The sequence below is a fragment of the Pteropus medius genome, unplaced genomic scaffold (genome assembly GCF_902729225.1).
Source record: "Pteropus medius unplaced genomic scaffold, Ma_sr-lr_union100, whole genome shotgun sequence".
Classification (NCBI taxonomy): Eukaryota; Metazoa; Chordata; class Mammalia; order Chiroptera; family Pteropodidae; genus Pteropus; species Pteropus medius.
The window spans coordinates 22,166,230-22,193,388 of record NW_024344378.1 but is presented as its reverse complement, the minus strand read 5'-3'; the positions used below and the strand labels follow the sequence as shown (position 1 = coordinate 22,193,388).

The 27,159-nt window shown below is 36.4% G+C and overlaps 1 protein-coding gene across 9 annotated transcripts in view; it reads left to right on the top strand.

Moving 5' to 3' along the window:
- Window positions 1–1,917: 1,917 nt before the first annotated feature.
- The window catches only part of R3HCC1L (R3H domain and coiled-coil containing 1 like), a 68,794-nt gene continuing 43,552 nt past the window's right edge, over window positions 1,918–27,159 (top strand). For 3 of the 9 annotated variants that reach the window (XR_005654709.1, XM_039871564.1, XM_039871565.1), the window contains exons 1-3: window positions 1,919–2,036; window positions 16,029–16,097; window positions 18,353–18,461. The gene's annotated coding sequence lies outside the window, so the exon portion shown is untranslated. The other 6 variants (XM_039871566.1, XM_039871571.1, XM_039871567.1 and 3 more) reach the window with 6 other exon arrangements.

Below are 27,159 nucleotides of genomic sequence, written 5' to 3'. Positions count from 1 at the left end.
ATTCCTGAGTGTTTAACAGTTGGTTCTTTAAAACTGGTATGGCTGGCTCTAGCATATCACTGGAAGAAAGGTCAGCATGGGTGCAGTGAGTACTCAGAAGAGAGGCAGTAGTTCATCTTGAGCAAAGGCTTCTTGGAGAAGGTGATACTTGATCTATTTTTAGAGGATGTGTATGTTGGCTCAGGTTCTATAGTGCTAAATTGGTTGACATAGCCCTGTTCTCAGTAGCCCACATTCAACTGTTCTTGGCTCCCCTACTCAGTTCATCTTTGCTTGGCTGGGAGTTATCACTTGACTCAGTGCAATCCTCAGAAAATCTTTCCAGGTGGTTGGTGTTTTACTAGGTTTGCTTTGAATCCAACAGAAGAGAATAACATAGGGTAGAAAGTTAGTCAAGGGAAAAAGGAGTTTCCCAGAGAGACAATGTGTTGTGTGCAAAAGTGAGAGAGTGAATGTAACGCAAGAATTTGTTAAATCTAGATGTATAAGGGAGGAAGTACAAGGAGATTAGCTCCTGACAGGCTGTATTTGATAGGCTGAGAAGCATAAACTGGGCTGGGGCAGGTGGCAGAGGGAAAGGGAAAGAGACTGATTACTTTTCCTCTCTCATTCAAAAACTGTGGGGGTTTTGTTGTTGTTTCTTGGTATGGAATCATTTGATTAATATGTCTCTTCCAAGAGACTGTAAACTCCACAAGGGCAAGGATTGTCTTGTTTACTCTTATTTTCTCGGTTTCCAGCACAATGCCTGATATATGAAGTAGGCAACAAAATACAGCCTTGTTGAATGACAAATCACCTAGGGAAGTTTAAAAAAAAATGCCCATGCCCACATACCCCACAATAAGATCTGCTATAAATCTTACTCTTAACCTCTCAACCATAATATGAGAGGTGGGAGGGAGATAATATTGGAGCTGGCTTTCATGTCTTGCAAAAGCCACCCAAAGGATTCATCTTCATTCCTCTTTCCAAACTCAGTCAAGTGAATCTTTTAAAGGATTTTACCAAAAGTGTGACATTTAATATTCCCTTTGCATAAATGGGCCTCTTGGTAGTATAGAGGATTCCATAGAGGTGCTAAGGTGCTGAGACCAGTAAGAAAGCCCATACTGTAATCAGGTAAGAAATGATGCAGGTCTGAGTAAAATCACTGGCAATGGATGTGAAGAGGGAACAGATTCAAGAGATACTTGGAAGATAGATTCTACAAGATTTGTTGATTATTTGGGCATGGGTGAAAGAGCAAATGAGAGAGAGGGAGGAATTTAGGTTGAAGATTGGAGTGATCATTAGTGAATACGAAGGAGGAGGTAGTTCACTTTTCAAGTTGCTATATTTGAGGTGCCTGTGGGACATGGATGAGGAGGGGTTAGTCAATGAAGTTGGGAATACAAACAATGAGCTCAAGAGAGAAGGGGCGGGGGCTCCCCTCTCCCTATTCTAATCAAGAACTCTAGAGAACATTAATATTAGAAAAATAATTCTTGAAAGAGACTGAGAAGAACGACCTGAGAGGAAGGAAAACCTGACTAGTGTCAGAAAATAAGTGATAAAGACTGTCCAATAGCGTAAAATGGTGCCTAAAGCTTAAGTTAGAGGACCTGAAAATATCTCCCAAGAGTTTGGCAACAAGGACACTGATGACAACAAGGATATTTTCCGTGGCGGCATAAGCAGCAGCACAGAGGACGAAAGAGGAAGTGGAGACAGCGAATGTAGACTACCTTTTCAAGAAACTTGGCTGTGAATCAGAGGGATGTTAAGATTGAATGGGACATGAAGAGATCAGAGTACGTTTCTAACTGAGCGTAAGAACGAAGGGTGGAGCAGACCCGAGCGTCACTTTACCAGCCCCCATCCTCCACGTGACCAGCAGACAACCCACACGGCCCTGGTATCGCGGAGACTACAGCCCCCAGAAGGCCCCGCGGCGCTGGGGGGCGGAGTCGAGGCCTGGCGCGCGCCCCAGCGGCGCGAGCGGAAGAGCAAGACCTTCGAGGACGCGGCGGAAACGGAGAGCGACGGCGCCCCCGGTAACTAGCATCCCCGCGTCCCTGCGCCTCCTTCGTTCCTTCCCTCTGTATCCCAAGTTTAGGGCCTGTCAAGTCCGCTTACCCCCTCACACTTGGGACAAGACTTAACTCTTTTGTTACTGGTATTTTTTTCTTCACGTGACGCGCAGGGCGGGCCCCCGCCTGAGGCTGAGGGTACTGGGAAGCTCCCGCCCTTCGACCCCCGCGGGCTCCGGGTTGCTGAGGACCCTCCCGCGGCACCCTTGTTTTCCCAGGGGCTGCGTGCCCACTGTGGGCCCTCGCTCCAAATAATCCCTGCGGTGGGAACATCCCTTTCCCGGGTTTCAACAGGTACTGAGCGGATCCGTGATGACCTAGGGATGGGGCTGTGGGCCGCAGCGGCCGCCCCGAGACGACCACGGGGCTGTGGGCGATGTCCGGGCCGCGAGCCTCTCGAATGAGTCCGCTCCACTGCCCAGGAGCCCGGGACTGGGCTGGTTGTGAGCAGTCTGTCCGGGAGGGTGGACTTCCTGGTTTTCTTGGGACGCCCTCGGAAAACCCCAACTCCGATTATTAAAGTTTTTCTTATCAATAAAGTCGCCTCTCAGAGTTGAATAAAGAAAGAATCTTAGGCTTTTAAGTCTGATGTCCTGTGGGGAAGTGTCTCGGGGCTTCCACTTGCTCAACCTGTGATCTTTTGTAGCCCGTGTACCGCAGCCTGGGGCTTCCCTTTATGAAATATGGGGATAATAGCCTTTGGCCTGTCTTCCTTCCAGTGTTGTGGTAATCAACTTCTTCCTTCAGTAGAAGTGATATATGTGAGAAAGCATGTTTCACATATAACCTGATTATTCTGTCTTAAGTCCAGGTCAGTTGAATTTTAAAACCACGTTTATGTCTTTGTAGACTTGATCATAAGCATGGTCGTGATCTTTATGAGGGTGAAATGAATTGATAGACAGGAGGAAAGTGTCTTTGGAAACGAATATGGGCCATGCAGATGTTCTTATGCCATGTTCCTGATGAAGAGGCTATATCAGGGCCCTGTCACCTGTGGAGTCAATATTAAACTTCATCTAGATTTTAAAGTGCACCAGAATTTGTACACTTCCCTTCTCCTGACACAGACACACCTGTCTACCCTTGTTGCTTTGTGATAACCTTCCTTCTGCGCTCGCTACACAGGTACAAGTATCTCAGATGTGGTGCTAAACTAATGCTTGTCTCCAGTAGGTCTTGTGTCTTTTCTCCCCTTTCAGATACTACTGCTAAACCTAGCTCTGCTTCTAACACAATCCCATTAACGTAGTGTGCGTATTAGCTGAAATATTGTGGTTATTTTCACCTGTCCTAGGTATATGCAAGGAGTCTGTTTTTCCTCAGAGTTAGAATTCAGAATATAAATAGCCAGTATTCAGTTTTCTTTTATGGCAATTAAGCTCTGAGACTCTAAGCAGGTGGCTTTTTGTCTTATTTTTCTTCCCCTTGTAGAGAATGGGGATTTTACAATCAATTTTTTTATGGTTTGGAGGAGTAATAAATAGGTAATCAACTTGTATTTATTCTGAAATCATTGGTTGAAAGATACTTGAATGTGGTTCAGAAAACAAGATGGCAGTACAGTTGTTCAGATCCTGGTGATGTGACTTCTAGTTTATGACTTGGCTAAGTAGTTGATCTTTCTAAGACCTGTGCTAATTTCTAGAATGGAGATAATAGCATTTACCTCATAACGTGTCTATAGAGATGAAATGAGATGTGACTATAAAGAGCTTAGTAGTGCCTGGAGTAAGTGCTCATTATTCTGTTGCTATTGTAATTGATGACTACGATAATGATAAAAAGATGATAATTTTAGGTAAAGTATTTTCTTGATATTACTTTTTTGTTTGTTTATAAAATGAAGGTAGTTATCCTTAACCCATAAACTTCAAATTCTATAAACGGAAGTTCTCAGATTTCAGGGTTTTTGTTATTTTTTAAGCTGTTGCATTTTATGTAAAGATTATATTATGCTGTTTTTCATTTTTAGAGATTTCTAAAATGCTGTTGTGAAGATTGTTGGGATGTGATGTTGGACTGGTGCTTCATTTAAAACCTGTAGTAAGAATGCAGTTTTCTGTCTGCACATTGTATCTTGTAGCAGAACAATTATCTGTGTTTATGATTTATATATTGACTACTGACAGAATTTTATAGAGTAGGGGTCCCCAACCCCCAGGCTGCTGACCAGTACCCATCTGTGGCCTGTTAGGAACAGGGCTGCACAGCAAGAGGTGAGCTGTGGGCGAGCAAAGGAAGCTTCATCTGTATTTGGAAGCTTCATCTGTATTTGCAGCCGCTCCCCAGTGCTAGCATCACTGCCTCAGCTCCACCTCAGATCATCAGGCATTAGATTCTCATTGAAGCACTGGTCCCTGATGCCAAAAAGGTTGGGGACTGCTGTTATAGAGCATTTTTTGTCCTTCTCTCCTACCCCCACCATTTTTTTTTTTTTTTTTTTTACAGCCAGACTTTTCGACTCAAAGTTTAGTGTAAGGTCCAGAAGACTTGGTAAGTGCATTTTTTGAAGGTAGAAACTCTTAGTGATTGGTGCTGATGGTGGGTGGCATTGGTATGTGTGTATCTATAGGGAGTGAGAGTTTAGAGAAATCAAGGACGAAAGCCTAATAGAGAAAACTGATTTGTTGATCAAAGCAGAGTTTTAGGGTTAAGAAATGAAATGTGTATTTTTGATTTCTTTAAATACCCTATTGACTACAAGATATTAGATTCAGATGTTTCAGAAATGTTTCCTTTATTCTTTTTTGATATTTCTGTTAGCTCTACTTTGTCAGTTTTAATTTTACCTTTAGTCATGAATCAGCAAGATAAATATTTTTTCACTACAGATTTGTTTATGAAATTATAACAATAGAGTCAGTTCCATTAAAATCTACTTTCTGTGCGATAATGTTATTTTTTCCTTTATGTCTTAAATACTTTTGTTCCTTGACTTTTTTTTTACTTAAAAGAAGTTTCTGGAAGGTAGACTCATTCTCATCTATAGCATCTAAGTGTGCATAGTGAATGCTGTTAGTGATGACTGTGCTGCATAGTTCTGAATAAGAACATTTTGTTGATTGTCCTATGTCCCTAAGGCATGCTCTGGAGAAACAGTATGGTATTGTGTAAATAACCTAAGCTTTGGAGTTAAGACAGCCCAAGGTTTGAACCCAGGCTCTGCTACTTACTAGTTTTGTGACGTTGGTTCATACAATCTTTCTGAGTTCACTTTTTCATCATCTGTAAAACAGGGATGATAATACCAACCCTTGTGACTGAAAAGATTAGAGATTATTTGAACTAGATGCATACTAGCCAGGCTTAGTAAGAAAGATGATGTTGTTATTTTATTTTTTATTATATTTTTCTGATAGTCATGGATTTTGGTGCTACATCTATATTCATTCCCCCAGTGCTTCACATGATCAGTGTACTTTTTGTTAGTCAAGGTTAAGGTTGTTGATTTTGACCATGGAACCCTGAAACACAGCAAAGCTAATTGGCCAACATGTTTGAATCTTTGACCCTGTCCTTATTAGCTCCATAAGCTAACTATTCACAAAATATCTCATCAGAATAAATGATAAGAATGGTATGTTGTTGATTTAGCATTCGTGCATTCATTAGACATCACAGAAGTAAATGAACTAGTGCTGAAGTAGAAGTATAGATTTTAAATTATGAAACTATAAATATAATATTGGCACTCACGCTTTGTTTAGAACTGGTGACCTGCAAGGTGATCTTTGACAAACACTAACCTGAACAGTAATTTAGACATTTATTTTAGTTGTTAAATTGTATTTATTGCAGACTTATCACCCATAGGAGAAGTGAGAAGAAATGGAACTAGGCTAGTCATGTCTTCAAAGAGAACCCTACTTCTTTGCCACCCATCACAAAATGTGCTCTTAGCGGGTGGGGTGGGGAAGAGTTCTCCATTAGTGAGCCCAGCAGGATGGATGAAGCTTGTGAAACTCCAAAGAACTTACTGAATTGCAGCTTGAGATAGACAAGAAGTTATAGGATGCTGCTTAGCAGCAGTAAAAGCTGCATTTGGAGCTTCTCTCAATGCTCCCAGTTCGTGGCGTGTATTTTTCACTCTTATGCAAGCTTTTTGTATAGTTTTCTATTCTTTAAATTCAGTCTTCAGTTTATAAATATTTGTTGTCCCTCTTTTTTTTTTTAAATGTCAAACATGGCTGGTTTTGGACTAGGAATAAAAATAGAGAAGCACTGTCAGAAACAGCAGGTTCTGGTGTCTGGTAAGGTTCCCAAATAGCACGGCTTAACCTGTGAATATGGTGGTATGGATTTCTGGAATAGTCAAGTGGTTGACAGTTCATAACCACTTAACTTGGTGCAGAGGCAAAAATATGGGCAAAAAGTGTATGGCACTCAATATGGGATTTGCCTTTTAGAAAGGAATATCTGTGGTGTTAATATTGACTTGCAGTTGGACTGTTTCCAAGTTCTTTGCCATGTTATACCAGAAGGGTTTTAAAGAAAGAAAGGAAGCACTTAGATTTAAATCCTGACCGCTCAAATTTATGCCAGTAGTCCTGTTTGTATTTGTTTTCATATCTGTAAAATAGAAATAACAGTACCAACCCTGCTTGTTTATAAAGATTAGAGAGAAAAGTTAACAAGAATGTCTCGGAAATGGGGTGGGTTACTGGGGGAAAGAAAGAAGAACTCACATAAACAATAGGTAGAGAGTGAAGGTTAATCAAAGACAGGGGAAGTCTGACACTGAGAGGGACAAGTCAGACAAAGGCAGTTAAAAAGGTTTCAAAGGCAGTTAAAAAGGCTTAATCAGAGATGTAGAGGAAGGGCCGACTTAGAAATGACATAGACAGATGCAGAAGGGGAGACAGAAAGAACGTGAGAGAACAACCGGGGCATGACCAAGAGATGGAGAGCTTATTGAATTAATTTTTGTTTATTTGAAGAGAACTTGTAAATATTTGTAATTAGCTAGGAAAGGGAAGAAAAGCAAATATTAGTAGTAAATCAAGTAATATGTTTATGTGGTTTTTATTACACTAAGATTTTTCCTTAAATACTAAATTTATTTTGCACATTCATCATGCATACACGAAGCCAACTTTTGTGTTGCAGACCTGTTTACTACTTACTTGATCCCTTTCATAGTGTAAATACATTTTTAAAAAAATTAAATTATTTCTTTGGAATTTTTTTCTTAAAAATCTAATAAACGCTTACTATAGAAAACTTGAAAAATATAGGAAATTTTTGTAAGAATGACAAAACAACAAAAAACACTCATAATTTCACAATCTAAACATTAACAAGGCCTACAGTTTTCATGTTTTTTTCTGTTCTTTTTTCGTAGGCATTTACTAACGCTCTTCTACTTTCCTAAAGGAATCAGAAAGCTGTTTATAAGTCCAAAATGATTTTATAAATTAACTATTTGTGGTAGAGTTAATTTTACATTCCTATTTTGGCACTTAGGTACTTCCGCAAACTGTGTACCTATTTTTATTCTTCTCTAGATTAGATTAATAGCTACAGACTATGTTATTCATCTTTGTGTCTTAGACATCTAGTAAAGTGTTCTACATGTAGGTACTCAGAATATATTTGAGATGAGTTCTTAAGTTCTCTAAGTAGAAACTGCATTAATTTAAACAAGTCTGCCTAATTTCTTAGTGGTAGTTTGAACTTTTCCTTAAAGTTGAGAAAAGCTTGATTTTAGGGCGTATGTGCATGTATGAGTTTAATACGAAGCTACTGAACTAAGAAAGGGTGCTTCTGTTTAGCTTTGTCTTGTAGCAAGCTACTCTGAAATTTAGTGATGTAAACTGTTTTATTATGCAGGGGATTCTGTCTTAATTCAGATTGGGCAGTGTGGAGATGGTTTGTCTGAGCCTTAGCTGGAAAGACTTGAAAGCTGGTGCTGACTTGCATGCTGAGAGCAACAATCTGGAGGCTTCTTTACTCACATTGTCTCATGGTTGATGTTGGCCATCCCCCAGAACACTTACGTACCTAAGCTAATTTGAGCTTCTTCCTAGCATGGTGGGTGGCTATTTTCTAAGAGTAAGCATCCCAAGAGAACCACGTAGAAGCTATGTTGCCTTTTGTGAACTAGCCTGGGAAGTCACTGACACAAGCTTGTCAAATTCAAGGAGAGCAGCAATAACCCACTTCTCACAGGAGTGTCAGAGTCACACTGTAAGAAAAATGGGGTAGGGAATAGGTGCCATCTTTGGGAAAGACAGTCTGTTGCAAGCAGTTTCTGAACTGAGAAATAGTAAGTTAAAAAACAAGTTAATAAAACTATCACTTTTTGAATCCTGTTGAATATTAGTAATGCTAATGGTGTTTTTATTAATTTAGTTTAACAGCTTATGCTAAATTTGTAAAAACTTTTAAACTCAAAACTATTTTAAATTATTTTCTTGGCTTTTAGGCTCTGAACAAGATGTTATTTCTCTCTCTCTTTTTTTTTTTAACTAGGTTTGCAAGTTGGCCAGTTTCTGTATTTGGCTTTATCCCACCCCTATTTATTTATTTATTTAGCGAGGCAACCCTTGGTTGACCTCACCGATTGCAAGGACCTTGTCAGCTTACAATCCCTTATTTTTTAATTTTTTACACCTGCTGCATCTGGTCTTCTTAGATGGTCTCCCATCCAAGTACTAACCAGTCCCGACACTGCTTAGCTTCCGAGATCAGACAGGATCGGGCTTGTTCACGGTAGCATGGCCATAGACTATCCCACCCCCTTTTAAATTCATCAGTCTTGTTTTGTAAATAATCTGATACATGTAAATAATATACTGCATAAAATTTTAAAAATCAGGAAAGAAATAAAATCCACCTATATATAATTTCACCTCTTAGGTGTAACCAATTTGAAGTCCATAACCATACTTCCTAAATTCAAAGTGTGAAAATTGGAAGTTTTAAAGAAGTTTGTGCCAACTCGGTTGGCAGCAAAAGTCAATATAAGGCTATTTGTAGTCCATCATACGTAGCATAATGATTTATACTTTGCCCCACAGAAATATTAACGTGTTTAATTATAGAACATTGCCCCAGACCTTGGTTGGAATATTTTGTACTGTATAAGGTATGTATCATATTAACCTTTCTAAAATACGAAAAAAAAAAATCTGAACTCTGCAGCCTGCCTGACCCCAGGACTTTTGGGTAAGAGATTATAGACCGGAATTAAAAACCCTAGTTCTAGGAAAAGATAAATTTATTAGCCTATCTTAGTGGTTCTAAACTTTTTTTTATCATATGACTCTTCCCAGAACTTTTGTGCTTTCATTTTACTTTTTCATTTTAGGAAAATATTCAAAAGGAAAGGCAGTAGTCTTGATTGTTTATGTGATGGGTAATTCTCTTCAACCATCCCAAATAACTGTTTAAAATTCAGTGTGACTATCTTTCAGTACATTCAGAATTTCTAGTGATCTTTTAGACTTCTTGGCTCTTCCAGTGTGAGAACCAATGATTTATTAAGTACTGGAGTTGATAAGCCCCAGAAGATATGTAGCTCTTGGTTTCTGCCATCAGTGTGTTTAATGTGATATTGCTCCTTTTCCTTTTTGCCATAGTTTCTTTTCTGTATTGTGCTTCTCGTTTGTTTCCTTGAGTAGACTGAAACTTTTCTTTGCCTCTGATTCTTGACTTCAAGGTTGAGGAATTTATCTTTGATTTCATAATGTCACGTTTTAATTTCTGAAGTTTCTTATTTTTACTGTTCCCATAAATTCAATATATGATTATTCTAGAGAATTTAGAAAATATAGCCAATTTTAACCACCTGAAAACTAGGGCAAGTTATAGGATATTTCTGGGCCTCCATTGTGTTAGCTGTCAAATCAACTTTCTAAGGTATTTGACACAACAGTCTGATGGAAGTGAACCCTCTCCTTAGAAAATCACTCTTAGACAAAAGAAGTCCTAGACTGGTCAGTCTTTGAGATTCTTTTAGTTCTGCTACTGGATTATCTCTGTTGAGATAATTAGCAATATCTATATGAGGTTATTTAGGCCTCATGGAAGAGGAGGATCTTGAAGTAAGTGATATAATGATAATTTGGAGAGAATAGAAGAAAATTCCACATAGAGTGATGAGAAGTTAGAAGCAAAAATGAGTACAGTATGTAAACTGAGTGAGACAAAAAGAGAATGTTAACAATATTGCACAAATGGAAGGTATGATTTTTACCGATGATTAGTCATTTGTTAGGTTTATGGGTCTGGGGATAATGAAAAAATTAGTAGAAGGCTTTGAAGGCTAGGTTGAAGAACTTAGGTTTGATTCTGTAGGTAATGGTACTTTTGAAAGTCGTGTGAAAGTTTTAGGTGTTAGATAATTGAGTGGTAGTTTAAAATATCTGGTGCTTTAAAAATAAAGAATAGTGTAAATGAATGCTCTGCTTTTTTAAGTAATCCATTTACAAGACCATGCATTTATTCTAGCGAATAATCTTTGGAATTTGTCTTTTGGAACTGCTTTCAGAACCAGTAGAGCCATATAAGAAAACTAATCTCATTACTTGATGGTCATATCCTTAGTCCCCCAAAGAGTATTATCTTGCTTAATCACTCATCTTATTTACCATACTTGTTTATAAGTGATATTTAACAGTTTCTAAAATTTAATCTTCAGAGGCATAAAATTTATTACCATGGTAGATATTTAATGACTATCATGATTGCTGAGGACAATCTTAAAATTAAGTCTTTAGATGTGGTACATCCTCAGAATAAGGTCTGATTAAGAGAGAGTGGGTTCTAGAAAGCCTGGGTTTGAATGCTCTTTTTAGTACATTAGTTATGTGTCTTGAGAAAGTTATTTAACTTGTCTGATTCTCAAGTTTCCTCATTTTTAAAGTGGAGGTAGTGATAATACTCCCTACATAAACGATTGTCGTGAGGATTAGCTCATAGACTTAGGACAATGCCTGGCAAATATTAAGAGCTCAATAAATATTAGCTATTAATTACATCACAACAACTACTATTATCGCTACTATTACCACTTTGTCTATTTTGTTTGTTTTAAAAATCACTTGTTCCTGTTTAATAATATCTCATACAAGTGAAATGATAGGCAGTTGGAGATAAAATTAGAGCTCAAATAAAAGATCAGACATACAGAGATGTGGTTTTTTAGAGTGTTTGACCTAGAACTTAGTTAGAGGAGAGCAGAAAAGACCAACGATGGAATATTGGGGAACTACTAGTAAAGGAGTGGGAGGCAGGAAAGGAGCTGGCAAAAGAACTAGGGATAATTTAGAGAAAGAAAGAAAACCAGGAATGTATATTAGCATAGAGATTATAATAGGTTTAGATTTGATTGCAACAAGATAATAGACTTAAACATGATAGAAGTTTATTTTTCTAGATGTCAGGAATTCCAGTAGTAGTCTAGGATTGATATGGTTTATTATGGTGTCATGTTGTTGCTTCACTGTGCATTGGTTCTATATTTTTTGAAAATCTCCTTGTGGTCTAAGATAGCTATCGGAGTTCCAGCCATTTCATCCACATTCCAATCAGCAGAAAGGAGGAAGAGAAATATCTCTGTTTCTTTAAGCATCCTTCCTGAAAAATATATACTGTATCACTTTTTGCTCATATTCCTTTGGTGAAACGTAGTCATATAGCCAGCCACACTTTCCTGCTGGAGAGTTTGGGACATGTAAACTATTTTAAATGATTAATGTCTGGGAATAAAGAACAGGAATAATGAGGATAATTCAAAGATAGCTAGATGAAGAACATAGAGTAGATAACTGAGTTGTCTTCAGGACAGTTTAATTCATTATTGGTAATCCTTGATAGTTTCTATACTCATGAAACTATGAGTATAAAACTACCCTTGACAAATTACGTCAACAGTACTTTGTTTTTAGGATGTAATCCCTTGATGAATCCTTACTTAATTAGTATTATCAGTCTCTATAAAACATCATGTGTGTGTGTATGTGTGTGTGTGTGTGTGTGTGTGTGTGTGTGTGTGTCTCCTCATTTAACATATGTTGGCCAAAATTCATATGCCAACATAGTGTGGTGAAATTAATGGTAAATAAGCCTCCAATATCTCTATTTTGTTGTTTTAAGCCTATAATTTTACCTAGCCTTCCATTCACTCTCCAATTTGGTTGTTTTGGGCCAATGTTCTTAATTCATCTCTGTTCTTTTATATTACTACTTTTTCTCACTGCTGTTAATCATAGTTCCCAAAATAAATAAGCAAATTTAATTAAATGTGTTATTTGTACTCTCCTGGTCATTAATGAATTTGTAAGTAAGGTCAGACCTTACTTACTTACAATCTTCGTGGTATTACAATTACTGAATTCTCTCCACATCCTTGGTAGTTATTTGCTTAACATTTTTTTAAAATTATTTTTAAAGCTTCTGTTTTTTTATGTTTATGTTCTTTCAGTATCAGAAATATAAAGGTCTTCTAACAATTGAAATGTTTTATTTTTGTATTTTTGAATGATGAATAATATATTTAAGATCGTATGTTGCTACTTATATTTTATCAACAAATGTAGTTTAATATAGACACAGTTTAAAAATTCAAATAGGAAAAAAAGTTTATAATGAAATATAGTTCTCCATTCACTTCTCTCTTGTGTTGAATATCCTGTTTTCCATATCCCATGTCTTTTGATTTATTTTCTCATTTGGTGTCAAGGATGATGAGGCCATCACTCACTATCCAGAATATCTGACCAGGCACAATCTCCCTGAACAAAGCAGATTGTTAATTTTACACAGCGTTTTGGGGGAACATGGAGTTCAGGGATTGGAAGATTTTAAGGAACAGAAGTGTATTAACATCTGTAGATGCATGATTGCTCTGTTGACATTGTTGTTGACTGGTTGGCACTCAGGAGTGTATTTATTGGAATGAATCAGTCAGTGATTGGTTGGCTCGTAAAGAGTGCCTGCTGAGGTAAGTCGTCCTTATCAACTGCATGCATTTAAATCTGGTTCTCCTAGCAACTTTTTACTGTGGCTACAGTCTTCTTCAATCCTCTAGTAATTTTCTAAGGAAGAGTATGTGGGAGGTAATTTTTTGAGCCTTTTCATATAGAAATATCTTTTTTTCTGTCCTCACATTTGGTTACTATAGTTTGGGTGAGTGTAAATTCTAGATTGGAAGTATTTTTCTTCAGAATATTGAGGCATAGTTTTTGTTTTCTCCTTGTCCTCTGTTGCTGTTTAGAAGTCCCAGGCCAATATGAATCTTCTTTTGTTTGGACCTTCTCACTGGAAACTTGTTGGATATCTGCTTTGTCCCCAGGTATCCAAAATTTCACAGCGATGTGCCTTAGTGTGGGTCTATGTCTGTTATAATGCTGTGCCAAGTATTTGTAGGTACTGGGAGCTGGCGTGTGGAAATGGAGGTGAGGCAGTAGATCTCAGTGTTGAGTGTGCTCACATAACCACCTAGTTTGAAAGGCCTGTCGCTTCAGACCCCAGAGATCTTCTATTTTACATTCTACAGAGATAACCTCAAGTCTCCTTTCACGGATGAGGAGGGAATCTAAGGACCGAACTACTTCTCAAACAGCTTTCATGCATACGCCTTCCCCACTTCACTTCCAATTCCAGAGTTGGTGCCAGCAGGGCAGTTCTTGACCGTTGTGTGGATTTCTGGTGTAAACTGAAATCGAGCCTCAGTTTTCTCTACTGCTAGTTAGGGATTTGGCTCTCCAGGGTCTGCTATACAGTTAGCGTCCATTTGTATATGTTCTAATTTCCAAAGTTTTGTTACTTTTTCCATCCTCGTTGATTTATGCCTTAAAAAAAAACTTTACTATTATTTTAGTAGGATTTTGGGAAGAAGCAAAATTATTTGTATATGTCCATTCTACTCTCTTAACCCACAAGACTGGAATGATTTGATAAGAATAACTGGAATATTTTTATGTGAAATTACAATCTGTGAAAGGCAAAGTAATAGAATATGGTACTCAAATACAGTAACTAAATATAGGTCTGCTAAGAGGGCACTGTTATGGAAAAGGAAGGATATCTTTGAAAAAATACTTGAGACTTTATAAATACTGTTATTCCTTGAAGTTTTTTTCATTAATTTTAGTGTCCATTGGTAATTTCTTCCTGAATCATTTTCATGATGATTCCTAAGTGATGATTTTCCAATTCCATCATTCCTTCTATAATTATTTATAATAATACGTTATTTCCTTATCTTGATGCTGTCCCTGATTTGGTCAGTGGGAGCCCCTTCGAGTTGATTTCTGTCTCCTTTTGGCTTGCCCTTGTCATTCTTTGAGCACTTTTTCACTTTTTATCACAACAAGATGTTCTAGCTCATCTCGTACAGCCCAAACCCTGGAATGAGTTCTTTCTCCAAGAGCTCTGGTTCCTTTTAGTAGAGAATGGCTTTATAAGCCATGATCTGGACTCAACAAGTCCTCATTGCTGCTGCTGGGTGTCATTGCTTCTAGGCCCTCTCAGCATGCATCTAGAAAATAGATACATGTGACATATGTGTGTTTCCACACACACTCATACACATTTTTGTCTACTGAAAGCAGTGAGTTTAAATTGTTACACTGATTGCAATCCAACACTAGAGGATTTATTCTATTCTTCATTCTCTATTTATAACTCCCTCTTCTAACAGTGAGAAACCTAGTCTTAGTGTTCACATTTTTACTTACTGACTCAATCCTAGAATATTAGAAAATAGTTTAAAAATTGCTAACTTATGATTTTCCAATTCCATCATTCCTTCTATAATTATTTATAATAATACGTTATTTCCTTATCTTGATGCTGTCCCTGATTTGGTCAGTGGGAGCCCCTTCGAGTTGATTTCTGTCTCCTTTTGGCTTGCCCTTGTCATTCTTTGAGCACTTTTTCACTTTTTATCACAACAAGATGTTCTAGCTCATCTCGTACAGCCCAAACCCTGGAATGAGTTCTTTCTCCAAGAGCTCTGGTTCCTTTTAGTAGAGAATGGCTTTATAAGCCATGATCTGGACTCAACAAGTCCTCATTGCTGCTGCTGGGTGTCATTGCTTCTAGGCCCTCTCAGCATGCATCTAGAAAATAGATACATGTGACATATGTGTGTTTCCACACACACTCATACACATTTTTGTCTACTGAAAGCAGTGAGTTTAAATTGTTACACTGATTGCAATCCAACACTAGAGGATTTATTCTATTCTTCATTCTCTATTTATAACTCCCTCTTCTAACAGTGAGAAACCTAGTCTTAGTGTTCACATTTTTACTTACTGACTCAATCCTAGAATATTAGAAAATAGTTTAAAAATTGCTAACTTATATCACTATTTAAAAGACATCAAGTAACAGAGTTCAATATTTGTTGATAGTTTTTTCCTTTAGCTTATGGGCATATAGTCTAAATTTCCACTGTCTACTAGGATAGCCAATAACTACATGAATTGAGATGTGTTGTAAGTATAAAATATATACTGAGTTTTGAAAACTTAGTATAAAATAAGGAACGTGAGATATCTCAATATTTTAATAATGTTTTTATGTTGATATGTTGAAATATTTTAGATATATTAGGCAAAATAAAATATATCAAAATTTTTACCTATTTTTATTTTAATGCAGCTACTAGAAAATATTAAATTACATATGTGGCTTTTATTATGTTTCTGTTGGACAGTGCTGATTTAATAACTATGTTCAAAAGTTACTTGAATTATTTTTCTCTCCCCAACATTCTTCCCCGTCCCTGCTGTGTAGTTATGTTAGTCATTTGAAATACAGTTCAGTTCTATTCGTATTCTACGTTTTCCTCTTCATCCTAATTGATCTGATTTATTTTTAGTACGTGAAACATTAACATGGTTCCAAAAGTTAGAATTGTGGTAAAAATATAGACTCAGAGCAGTGTTACCTATTTGTTTTATTTTTTCCTTTCCACCCTGTTTCCACCCACCTCTACAGGTAACCAATCTCATCATTCTCAGAATTACCCTTCCTGTATGGTTTTTCCCCAGGAATGAGAAGATACAGGTATATTTTCTTATTTCCTCTTCTTTCTTAAACAAAACGTAGCATACTATAGATAGATACTCTTTTGTACTTTGCTTTTTTCACAGTCTATTTTGGAATACATTCCACAGTAATTTATAGAGCTTGCCTCCCTCCCTCTGTCTTATTTTCCTTCCTATATTTGCATAGTACCCTATTATGAAGATGTTAACCTATTTCTTATGCTATTTCTAATATTTTGTGTTTACAAACAGTGCTGCAGTGACTAACCTTGTCCATATATATTTTCTATGTTGAAAGTATATGTTTGGGTGAATTCCTAAAATGAGATGGTTAGGTCAAAAGTTTAAAAGCATATATGGTTTTCTTAAATATTGCTAAATCCGTTTGGTGGGGATGGGTTTGTACAAGTTTGAATTTTTACCATCAGTGTGTGAGGGAGTTAGTTTCTCTACAACCTCACCATCAGAGTATGTTGTTAATACTTTTTAATTTTTGCTGACCTTATAGGTAAGAAATAGTGTCTATATATAGTTTTGATATTCATTTTTCTTAGTAGTGAGGTTGAATATATGTCATTTTAATATCATGCGTGAGTTGTATTAATTTTTCTATCAGATTTTTTGGTGTTTTCCTCTCAATTTTAATAATTTAAGAGTTTTTAAAAATATATTAGGGATATTAGCTCTTTATAAGTGATGTATGTTACAATTTGCTTGTTCTTTGATATGTGTGTGTGTGTGTGTTTAGGCTTTTATATAGTCCAATTTTTTAGTCTTTTTTTGCATCTGAATTTTGAGTTATGATTAGAAAGCCTTTCCCTTTACCCAGGGTAAAGAGGAATTTACACACTTTTTTCTCTAGCACTTGTATGATTTTAGTTGTTATGTTTGGATCCCTGATCGATTTGGAATATTATATGAGCTTAATAACCTTTTTTTCAAATGCTAATTAGTTATCCCAGTATATTTTTTTAAAAAAATACAGTTTGCTCTAGTGTTTTGAGATGCCACCTTTATCATATATTAAGTTTCCATCCAGTTTATTTCTGTACTTTCTGTTCTTTTGCGCCAGTCTGTCTATTCCTGTACCATTATCACAGTTTTAACTATATCAAAGACTACCTTTAAAAATTTTTACTGTTTTATTGGCTATTCTTACATGTTTATTTTTCTTTTGAACTTTAGTATCAGCTGTCAGTCTCCATAAAAAACTGCTGCTTGTACTGAAATATTTATTAAATTAATTTATTAAATTAATTTAGGGAGAACTGACATCTCGATGATGTTGATTTGCTTTGAGTTTCCTATCCAAGAACAGGGAATATCTTTCCATTTGTTCAAATCTACTTTTGTATCCAGGAATTTTTTGAAGTTTTCTTTTTATTGGCTTTGTACACTTCTTGTTAAATTCTCCATTTTTAAAGAACTTATTAATATGTTTTCCAGATTTTTATATCAATATTTATAGAGCTATATTATTCTTTTTAATGTCTGTATTGTTTTCCACAATATAGATATACCATAATTTATTTAATCTGGCCCATAAAAATGGACATTAAAGTTGTTTATAATGTTTCACCATTATAAATAAAGTATCCTTGTAGAAATACAGTTATTTCCTTATGATAAATTCTTTGAAAGAGATATATGTAAAAGATTAGAAGTATTTTTAAAATGCTTTTTATATTAATAAAATGTGTATCTCCACCAATGATGCGTGAGCATATTCAGTCTCCATTTACCAAAAGAGGACCTTATTGCTCTTTTTTTAAATCTTTGCCAGTTTGTTGGGCAAATATATATATTTATTTTGTATTTCTTTGCTAACCGAAGTGATTTATTTTTTCTTTGCTAACTAATGAGGCTTATTTTTTTTTATCATCCATCCAGCTATCTATTCAGCATACTCTTATTGAGCATCCACTCTGTGCCATCCTATAGTCATGACTAGAAGTTGAATATCTTTTTGTATTTTTGATCATTTGTATTTTGTTTCTATCTTTTTTTCCGATGGCAGTTAATAAGGGTTTCTTTCCCCAAAAACTAGTTTTAAGAAGACTGAAAATGAGAGGAGATGACATTTCTTTATTCTGTTTTGTTGATGAGCTTCTTTAAAGTATTTTTTATGTGTGTGTTTTCATTGTACAATCTATGATAAGTCACTACGCAGTAACGAAATGAAATAATGAAAGTTAAGTTCACAGATAGTTGTCAAAGAAATGATAACTACATATTTTTATTAAAATAACTTTTATTATTATTATTATTTTCCAGATGAGGCTGCTGTGTCTATCAGAAGGGAACTTTTGTACCATTTGCCTTCAGACTGAGTCTATATGTGTTCTAGTGTTTTAGTATTCAAAAAATAAATGTCGCTTACTTGGTAAGTCAGTTAACTATATTTTATAGAAATACTGTTCATTTACTCTAAATATTTGTTTGCTTGTATTTTGTTTCTTCACTGTCATTTTATTTTGTAACTCTCATGTAAGACAAGTTTGAAAGTGGCTATTCCTAAGAGACTGGCTGTTTTGAAAATTTTCTTGCTTCTGTTCATTGTCTTTCTAAATTTTAGTGTTGTAAAGAAAAATGGGGCTGGTTAAATATTGGAGTTAGTTCTCAATTACTAGCTTTGCTTTCTTCAGTCTCTTTTCACTGTGAGAACTGAGAATTAACATCCTTCCCGTTAAGTTCTAGCTTCTTTATAGTTCATATAAAGATCAGCAAAGATGCGTGTTATTGTGAGGCTTAAAGAATAGATCGTCAACTAAATCCTTAGTAAAACATAATAAAGTAGAATGAATAATACTATCAAAGAACTTGGAAATGAAAAATAGGTGTCTAGTGAAACTGATTTCAGTTTTTAAAATATTACTCTATAAGTATTTATTTTCAATTAAAAATTTTTTCAAGATAACTTAGTTGCTATGACCTGCTTTTTGTAAGAGATTTTTCTAACCCACATCCTCTGATGATCTTTTCAGTCTGTTTCAGCTTTTAACTTTTCATATGCATCCAGAGGCAACTGGAAAACTGTTGTGTAGGGTGAAGGTTTAGTGGAAATGAGAGTCAGTCACAGCAGTTGTCAGAAGATAATTGAACTTGTGTGCTGCTGAAGCATGTGGCAAAAAGTTGGATGGAAACTAATGAATTGATACTGGTGATTTGCAGAATTTTCTTCTAAATGGTTTTGCAGAGCAAGTAAGAAGTAATTGTTGATGTTGAGAGCCGAGCTTAAAATATTCTCAAATAGAATCGAAGGATGAGGAGCTATAGTACAGAAAAAAGGTGAAAGAAGCTTCCCCTTTGATATGTTTTTTGGTAGTCTCTGCTTTTGTTAGTAGCATCAGAAAGCAGACTTCATAGGTCCTGAATGGTGAGTAGAAGCATGGTATTTCATTGTGCATGACTCTGAAATGACCCAGATCTTAGAGCAAACTAAAGTGAGTTTTAATCTTGGTTATTTAAAATCTCCTTGTACCTGTCTTATTAGGAGTATTATTTTTTTAAGAGGAAACTAATTTGCAACTGGCTATTAAGAGTGACATTGTGTCTTGGAAAATGCTGTACTAACGCACTGTACTGTCCCACAAGAGTACTTCTCAAGTCCCCAAACACAGTGCTGACAATCTGTGACAGCCTGTGAATTGTTGGGCAGCAGTTGGGGGAAGATGGACGCAGAGTGAGGTGGTTGTTTGTAAGTTATAGAGGAGATGGGGGGAAGGGGAGAAATGAGAAGAGCAGAGCAGCTCAGGTTCTGTGGGTAATTTGAATGGAAGCTGTTCATCTTAGTTCCAGTGTGTTTTGGTGGGGTAGAAATAGTGTTTCATTTTTCCTTTCAAGATGTTATTGTTTCATTTTGTCATCATAACTGTAAGATTAGGTGTTCTTTTGATGAGAATGTGGATTGGGTAGATTTAAAAAATTTTTTTCTTATCCTCCCAATTAGGTAGAGACAACTTAAAGGGGAGGCTACATTATTCATGTTCAAACCATGTTATTACTTGTAGTCCTACTTTATAATGTCCACTGCCCCTAACATATCGCAGTACAGTAGGTACACTTAATATTGTTTGACTGCAAGAAATGCCATTACCTATTGTTGTTAGCTTTTACCAGTCTTTAACATTTATCTTTATTTTTGTATCATAAGAATGATGGATTAAAATGCTGTTTAAGTACCCAAGCCATGTTTGTTCTGTTGATTATTATTCTTTGAAAGCCATCTGTAGTACTCTGTACAGATGTTCTGATCCTTAAAAGGAACGTTGCTCTGAAGATATTGTATTGTAAGGTAATTATTCGTTATTCTTGAAACTCTAATAAGTAAACTTTTAATCTACATATAAGAGAAGCTCTTATTTATTATCTAATATTTTCTTTGCCTGCTTTAAAGTGAAACTTGCTTTTAAAGTCTTTTGGTTTCTCAGTTTCTTACCAGCCACATTTGGCCTTCACACTTGGCTAGCATAGCTGCAAGGAGGAAGGAGATAGATATAGAGTTGAAACTATATCTCTAACATATAGAACTCCACCTTCTTTATAGTTATTCTCTTTTTTTGCTATTGTACTTTTGTGTTCTTTGTTTTTAACCTATTTTCTGTTGTGCTTTGTTTTACTCCATTTTTTAAAAGGCATGTGTCCTAGTCTACTATAGTGGTTAACTATAGGGATTTTGAAATCCTAACAAACACTAAAGCTGTAACTTAAGTTTCAGATCTCTTATCTGTAAAATTGAGATAATAATATCTTCCTCTTAGTATTTAGTTGGGATCAAATGAGTTTATGTATGTCAAGTTTGAGTCACAGCCCCCAAAGCCTTATCTATTTCAACTCTTTTATTGTCACTGTAGGATATCAGTGTAACCCAAGGTAGATCCAGGAGAGGAACTAATTTCAAATAAGTCTAGAAACACAAAGCAACCTCTAGATGTATAGTGAAGGAAAGAAGTTTTGGGGAGTTTTTTCTTCTCTTCCTGCCCCTCCCCCCAGGTATATATACAGAATAGGAAGTAGACTTTTCTACTTTTCTATTACATATTATATATTGCCGTTGTTCAGTTATATTAAAGCTTTGATTTGATTGCCTTTTGAGATGGTCTGCTGTAGGTGCAGACATTAAACTTGGTGAGCCATGGGGTTACCATGTCAATGGAGTGTGAAAGAGACTGAGCTTTGGAGTGTTTCCCAGCCTATAAAGCATGAAATCAGTTGGTGCTGATGCATGACGACCATGGCCAGTGAAGTATAAAATAAGTTGGGGACATGAATTGTGTTATGTTAGAAAAACCTTTTCATGCCATGGTTTATGTGTTTTGGGGTTCCCAAGATCCTACTGGAATCATGTATCTTGTCTTTCATTGTTTTGATTCTCAGATTTTTCATGAAATATTTCTTCTAGTTACATAAGCTATATTCTTTCTCCAGCTGCATGCAGAGGCAAAGGCTATAATGTCCAAGGCAGACTATATTAAAATACTATATTATATTTTGCTTAAGATTACGTCTGAAAAAACTATCTGCAGTAGGTATTTGATGCACAAGTTTTTTTCTGTTTTTATATTCAGATTTGAAAGTGCACTCTATATTCTGCTTTGAAGCTTCCTCCAGTCTAAGCACTGTTACTGATTTCACTGGTCATTGTTCCCATGTTCACATGCGCCTCTGGATAAAAGGAAGTATGTAGAGAAGGATAATGTTTTCAGATGGTTGGGGGAGTTAGTAGGAAGAAGTATAGAGATTATTCTTGTGGGGAATAAGGTGAGAGGGAGTTCCTTTCCTGACACCTGGTGAGTTTCTTCACCATATGGCTTTGAGGGTGAGGCAAGGTGAATGAGGAAGTTTCAGAGACAATAGTGAATTGTTATTGTCAGCACTTTTAATTCTAGAAGGTTACTGAGAATAAGCATACCATGAAAGCATTAAACTTCTTTCATTCTTATCCTAGTTGGTTTTCTTGTTTTACTGCAGCAGTCTTTGAACTCTCTTTGATTGCTTTGCGTTTATGCAGATTCTAAGCGAATTGTGAATATTTATGAAATTACTATATTATTGTGAGAGATCATCCTATCAGGCAGTCTTGTGTAGTAGTTAAGTGGAGGGACTTTGAAATCCTAACCAATACTTAGAAGCTGTGTGATCTTAAGTTACTTAAGCTTTAGATTTCTCATTGGTAAAATTTAGATAATAATAATGACCTCCTAGTTGTATAAAGGAATTAAATGAGATAATATATGTTAAACATTTAGCCCAGTCCCTGTCACATCGTAAGCAGCTATTAAATGGTAGCTTGTTATTTTTTTCTCTTTCTCTCCATCTGTTATTGCTATTGGTACTACTCTACCACTAATTCACTTTTGCTTGTATGGCCTAAACTTTAATGAAACAGAAAACATAATTAGACATGGTTCGCAGCAGCAGATTTTGAAAAATTTGTCATTGTTCTTTTAGGCATTGCTAAATAGATCTTTCTTAATCAAATTGAAACTATAAAAAGACTTTTTTTTTTAATGAAAGGAAAGCATCTTTGTGTTGGCTTAAGATAGCCTTGCAAATGAGTAGAAAAACTCATTATTCTAAAATGTATTTGGCTAATGCAAATAAAACACCCTTTCTATGAACTTATTGAGTACATAGAAATAAGAGTTCAGAGAATTGCCATTCCTTATTATTCACCTAAAACCAGCAAATTTTGGGGGGGAAGTACTTCTTTTGGAATTCTTAGGAGAAATGTTTTAAGAATAATTGTAGAGTTTTTGTCCAGTGTATGAGGCACATTTTTGTGGGAATGGGATGGAAATGTCATCTTGATCACTTATACTAATGGAAATGAGCATTAGTGTGGACAGTATATTTAATTTTGAAGTGCATTAATGATTATTTTTGCAGCACAATTAACTTCCTGATTAAACTTTGCTCAGCTAGTATATCCTGGGCAAATAGTGGGTAGAAAACTGGTTAAAGCAGCTATGACGATGATAAAACTACTCATTTAGTTGATAAAAGATCAAGGTTCTGGTTTCAGTTCCCACTGAAATAGCTGTAAATCTTAGATAAATTCCTCCACTAAAGTGAGGAGGTTATATGACACGATTTTCAGAGGTCTTTTTCAGCTATAAGGTCATAAGATCAGATCAGTATGGATGTAGTTTGGCGATCAGGAAATGCAGCAATGATACGTTTTGGCCAGCAGAGGGTGAAGTCCCATCAGTCAACTTGTGTTCTGCATTTGACCAGAATGTGGCATCCTTGAAAATGAAGAGGACACATTGCACTTCTATCCATTTAATTTATCGAGTCTCTTGCTTTTCTGATTCTGCTTATATTAAATATCTTTCTGCTTTTTTCTTTTCAACCATCTAGATAGGATGAGGACAAATACATAAGAAAAGAAAAGAGAAGGGTTTCTAGTTGTCAGAGATTCATCTGCTTTTGTTCTCTAAGGTAGTGACTCTCAGATGGGTAACTTTTGTAGCAAGCACAGTAGTATGGGTGACCAAATTTACTTATTTGTGGCCACCTTCCTCCCTCAAAACACACAGGCACACACACAACTGGCACCCAACCTTCATTACCTTCCACGCCCTCTGAAATCCCAAGTATGAAAATGATATGTCTGAGAAATAGAATGAGCACAGTGCTTGTAATTGAAATCTAGGTTCCAGTCTTGCTTTACCACTTAGTATCTATCCAACCACAGACATGACAATCTCAGATCCTCAGTTTCCTTGTTTGAAAAATTTAGTATGTTGAATTTTGACTTCAGTAATGTAATTTTAAGATTCTTTAAAAATTCTTTTATGCTTATGTGAAGGGCGGCAGTGCTATTCTTGACATATTTTAATTAAGTAGTGTCTCGTATAAATAGCACATGATTTCTTTTTTTGCTGAGAACAGGGCTGTAGTTGTTGTTAAGGCATAAATATTAAAGTAAACTGTCATTACAGCAAGAAGAATGACAGTTGTCACTCCACTGAGACATTTTTCTGACTCCACAAACTTAATACAAACAAATCCTCTTTGAGCATTAGGCTCAAGGGTGGCAGCAAGTCAGTCAAGAGAGGGAGGACTAGGAGCAAAGCCAAGCTGAATTGGTTATAGTTGATAGTAAAGCATTTAGAGAAGTCATTTGGGGATATGTGAGCTTAGAAAAAGAGGGCATGTGGGTTCTGGGAATCTATATCACAAAGCTGGAGGTAGAGTCCATTTCTTCCAAACAAATGAGTGGAAATAACTTCGATACAGAGTCCGGTTATAGGAGTCTGAATTGCTGTCTGAGAGCACAGGATAACATAGGAATAACAAAGAGGGCATGGAGTCCAGATCGACAAGCTGAGATGGGTGTCTAAAAGGTGACAGAACAAATGGATGCAGAAGTGTGCTTGTGAAAACAGGCAAGGATTAATACTTATGATTTGATATGTACGCAAGAGAGTAGAAGCTAGCCAGGTAGACTAGATAGAAACAGCATTTTAGGATTATGTGCAAAAGACAGTCCCAGTTTTAATCACCCTCCTTGATGTTGGTAGGTCCATTTGGTATATCCAAGGATTCATACATTTGATTATATCACGGACAAACTATGTGATTTGTATGATGCTAATAGATCACACTCTACTGGATACACATATTCACAGATCTGCTCTCTACTGTTGCAGAGTTCATTTCACAGAACTGACTAGTAAAAAATTTGGCAGGCAAACTAGCTTTTCAAGCGCTCCTAGGAATGGAGCCCGGCTGTTCCCTTTGGGCTTTGAGACGTTTGAATTCATTGGGTTAGCATGTAGAAAGAATGAAACTGTAACATTTTCAGCCTAGTTCATGACAGCAAAGCAGAGGTGTTAGAATTTCTGTTTTAGAGGTTTATACTGCAAGTAACTTAACCTGATTGTGTGTCTTAATATTACTGGCTTCTGACTGCTGAAATATGGCTCGGATCGATGGTGGTTTGGAGAAAGTAGAAAGAGGGCTATCCATCATTTAGAGGCTTCATAGAAGCTGCCTGATAATGCTGCTTTCACCACGCAGCCATCTGTCCATCTATCCATCAGTAGGATGAAATGAGATTTAGCGGAACAGGCAGCCGTAACTCTGAGACACTTTCTAACCAACGATTGCAGCCCTGTCCTGTATCTGACCGCAAAGCACAGCACTGGGGTTTGGCGGGATATGGCAGCAAGTGCAGTCTCATTCCTGTCACTGCCACCCTAGAGGGTGTTCAATATGAGGCTGAAAAACAGCCTTATTTCCCATACAAAATTGACTAAACTTGGGGTGATGATCAAACAGTAATTCTCTTTCAAGTCCATACTGTTTTACAAGTTGAGAAGACCCTTTCTTTTCAATGGACAATTTTTTTTGTTTGACTTGGAGAAGAAATAGAATTAAAATGTGATTTCATTTCCCTGGAATCCCACCACACAGTTTAGCCTTTAACCTATATACTGGCATAATGCTTTGTAAATCCTAATGAATCAGGGAGACCACCTTTTCCTTAATTGAAGATGCTGTGGGTGCTTCTGGCAATTCCCGGTTTGTCATGGTAATGAGAGATAAGACTAAATTAAATTCAAGGATAATTCAGTGATTTTATTTTATACAAAGTCTTTTTTCCTCTTAAATAGAAATTTTTACCTAGGTTGTTAGCAGAAATTGAATTTTCTTTCTCTTCTCTCTTTATTAGTGGTGCCAATATGAAATGAAAGAAAATGTGGACAGGAAAATTGGTAAAAGATTAGAAGCAAGAAACTGGATTACCCCTAAAATGGATAATCAGGCTCTGAGTACTGAATGTTAACTGTTATCTTCGTGGTTCCCCTGCTTTTTCAGGGCACTGAGCCTTCTGAGAGCCTCTTGGTCAGTATAGCTCAGTGCTCATGTTGCTATCCTGGTACTTACCCTAGTCATGGGCAGCTTCTTTGAATGTTTTCTTGCAGTGGTCACTTCAGACCTCAGCTCCTACTCTTTGTTCTGAAGTCTTGCTTTTCACTTTAGACTGGGGGAGGGGTCAAGGAAGCCTAATGTACCGGAGATGCCTCGGAAATGAGAGCCTTGGATGAATTCCTGGGCCTATTGATCCACCGGCAGTTTATGCATCCTGACATTCATAATCTCAGTAGGCTGCTGATGTTCCTGATTAATGGGCCCAGGGGCTGTCCATCCGTCACTTCACATTAATTACTGAAGAGGTGTTTTTCCAGTGATTTACCTGACAGCGGGCTGTGATAAATACCCCTAAGCAGAGTGGGCAGTGATTAATCACAGGGCCACACCCCTCCCCCACTTACCCTCCCCCCTAACCACAGGCCAGCACTGGGACCTGACCATAGAGTGCCCCCTCCCTATAAGCTATCTATCTTCATAATTGCTTGTGGATGCATATTTATCAGGGCATGTGACCTGGCAGATAGCATTCTAGAATTTGTGCCAAAGATGATGAAAAATAAATCTTCTCAGTAGGAAGAATAAATAGTATATTTTTACATAGGGCAGAGAAGAAGATATAAGCTGCTTTTATGTTACTTTTAAGAAATCTGATAGAAATATTGCCTACCTAGTATGCATAGACTCAACACTGCGATAGTTGCTCTGCGAGCTTTAGAGAGGAGAAAGCACAGTTTTTGTCTTTGTGATATTTGTAGTCTGTTAAGGGGGAATCTGAACAAATATGAGAATTAGGGAACATATCAAGGCACTAATATAATCATGGGAGGATTGAGATAGAACTCCAGGATTCTGTTTCTTACTTTGTGGCCTTATAAACTGAAATTTAGTTCAGTATTTAAATATATCAGGCACTGTATTCAACTTTGGAAATATAAAGATGAAAGTGATACAGTGGCAGATCTCAGGGAACAAAAGTCTAGTAGTGCCCCTGGCTTAAGTTTCTCAAGCTATAAATAAGCTTATCCAGGAAGTTGTCTAAATCCTTTAAGTGAATTTAAAATTAATTTAAAATTTAAAGTGATTCAGAATTAATTTTAAATTCCACATTAATTTTTTTTCTCAATATTTAGTGAATACCTGTTGTGTTCCTGGAGATACAAGAAGCATGTGAGAAACAGTATCTGCCCTTGCGAAAC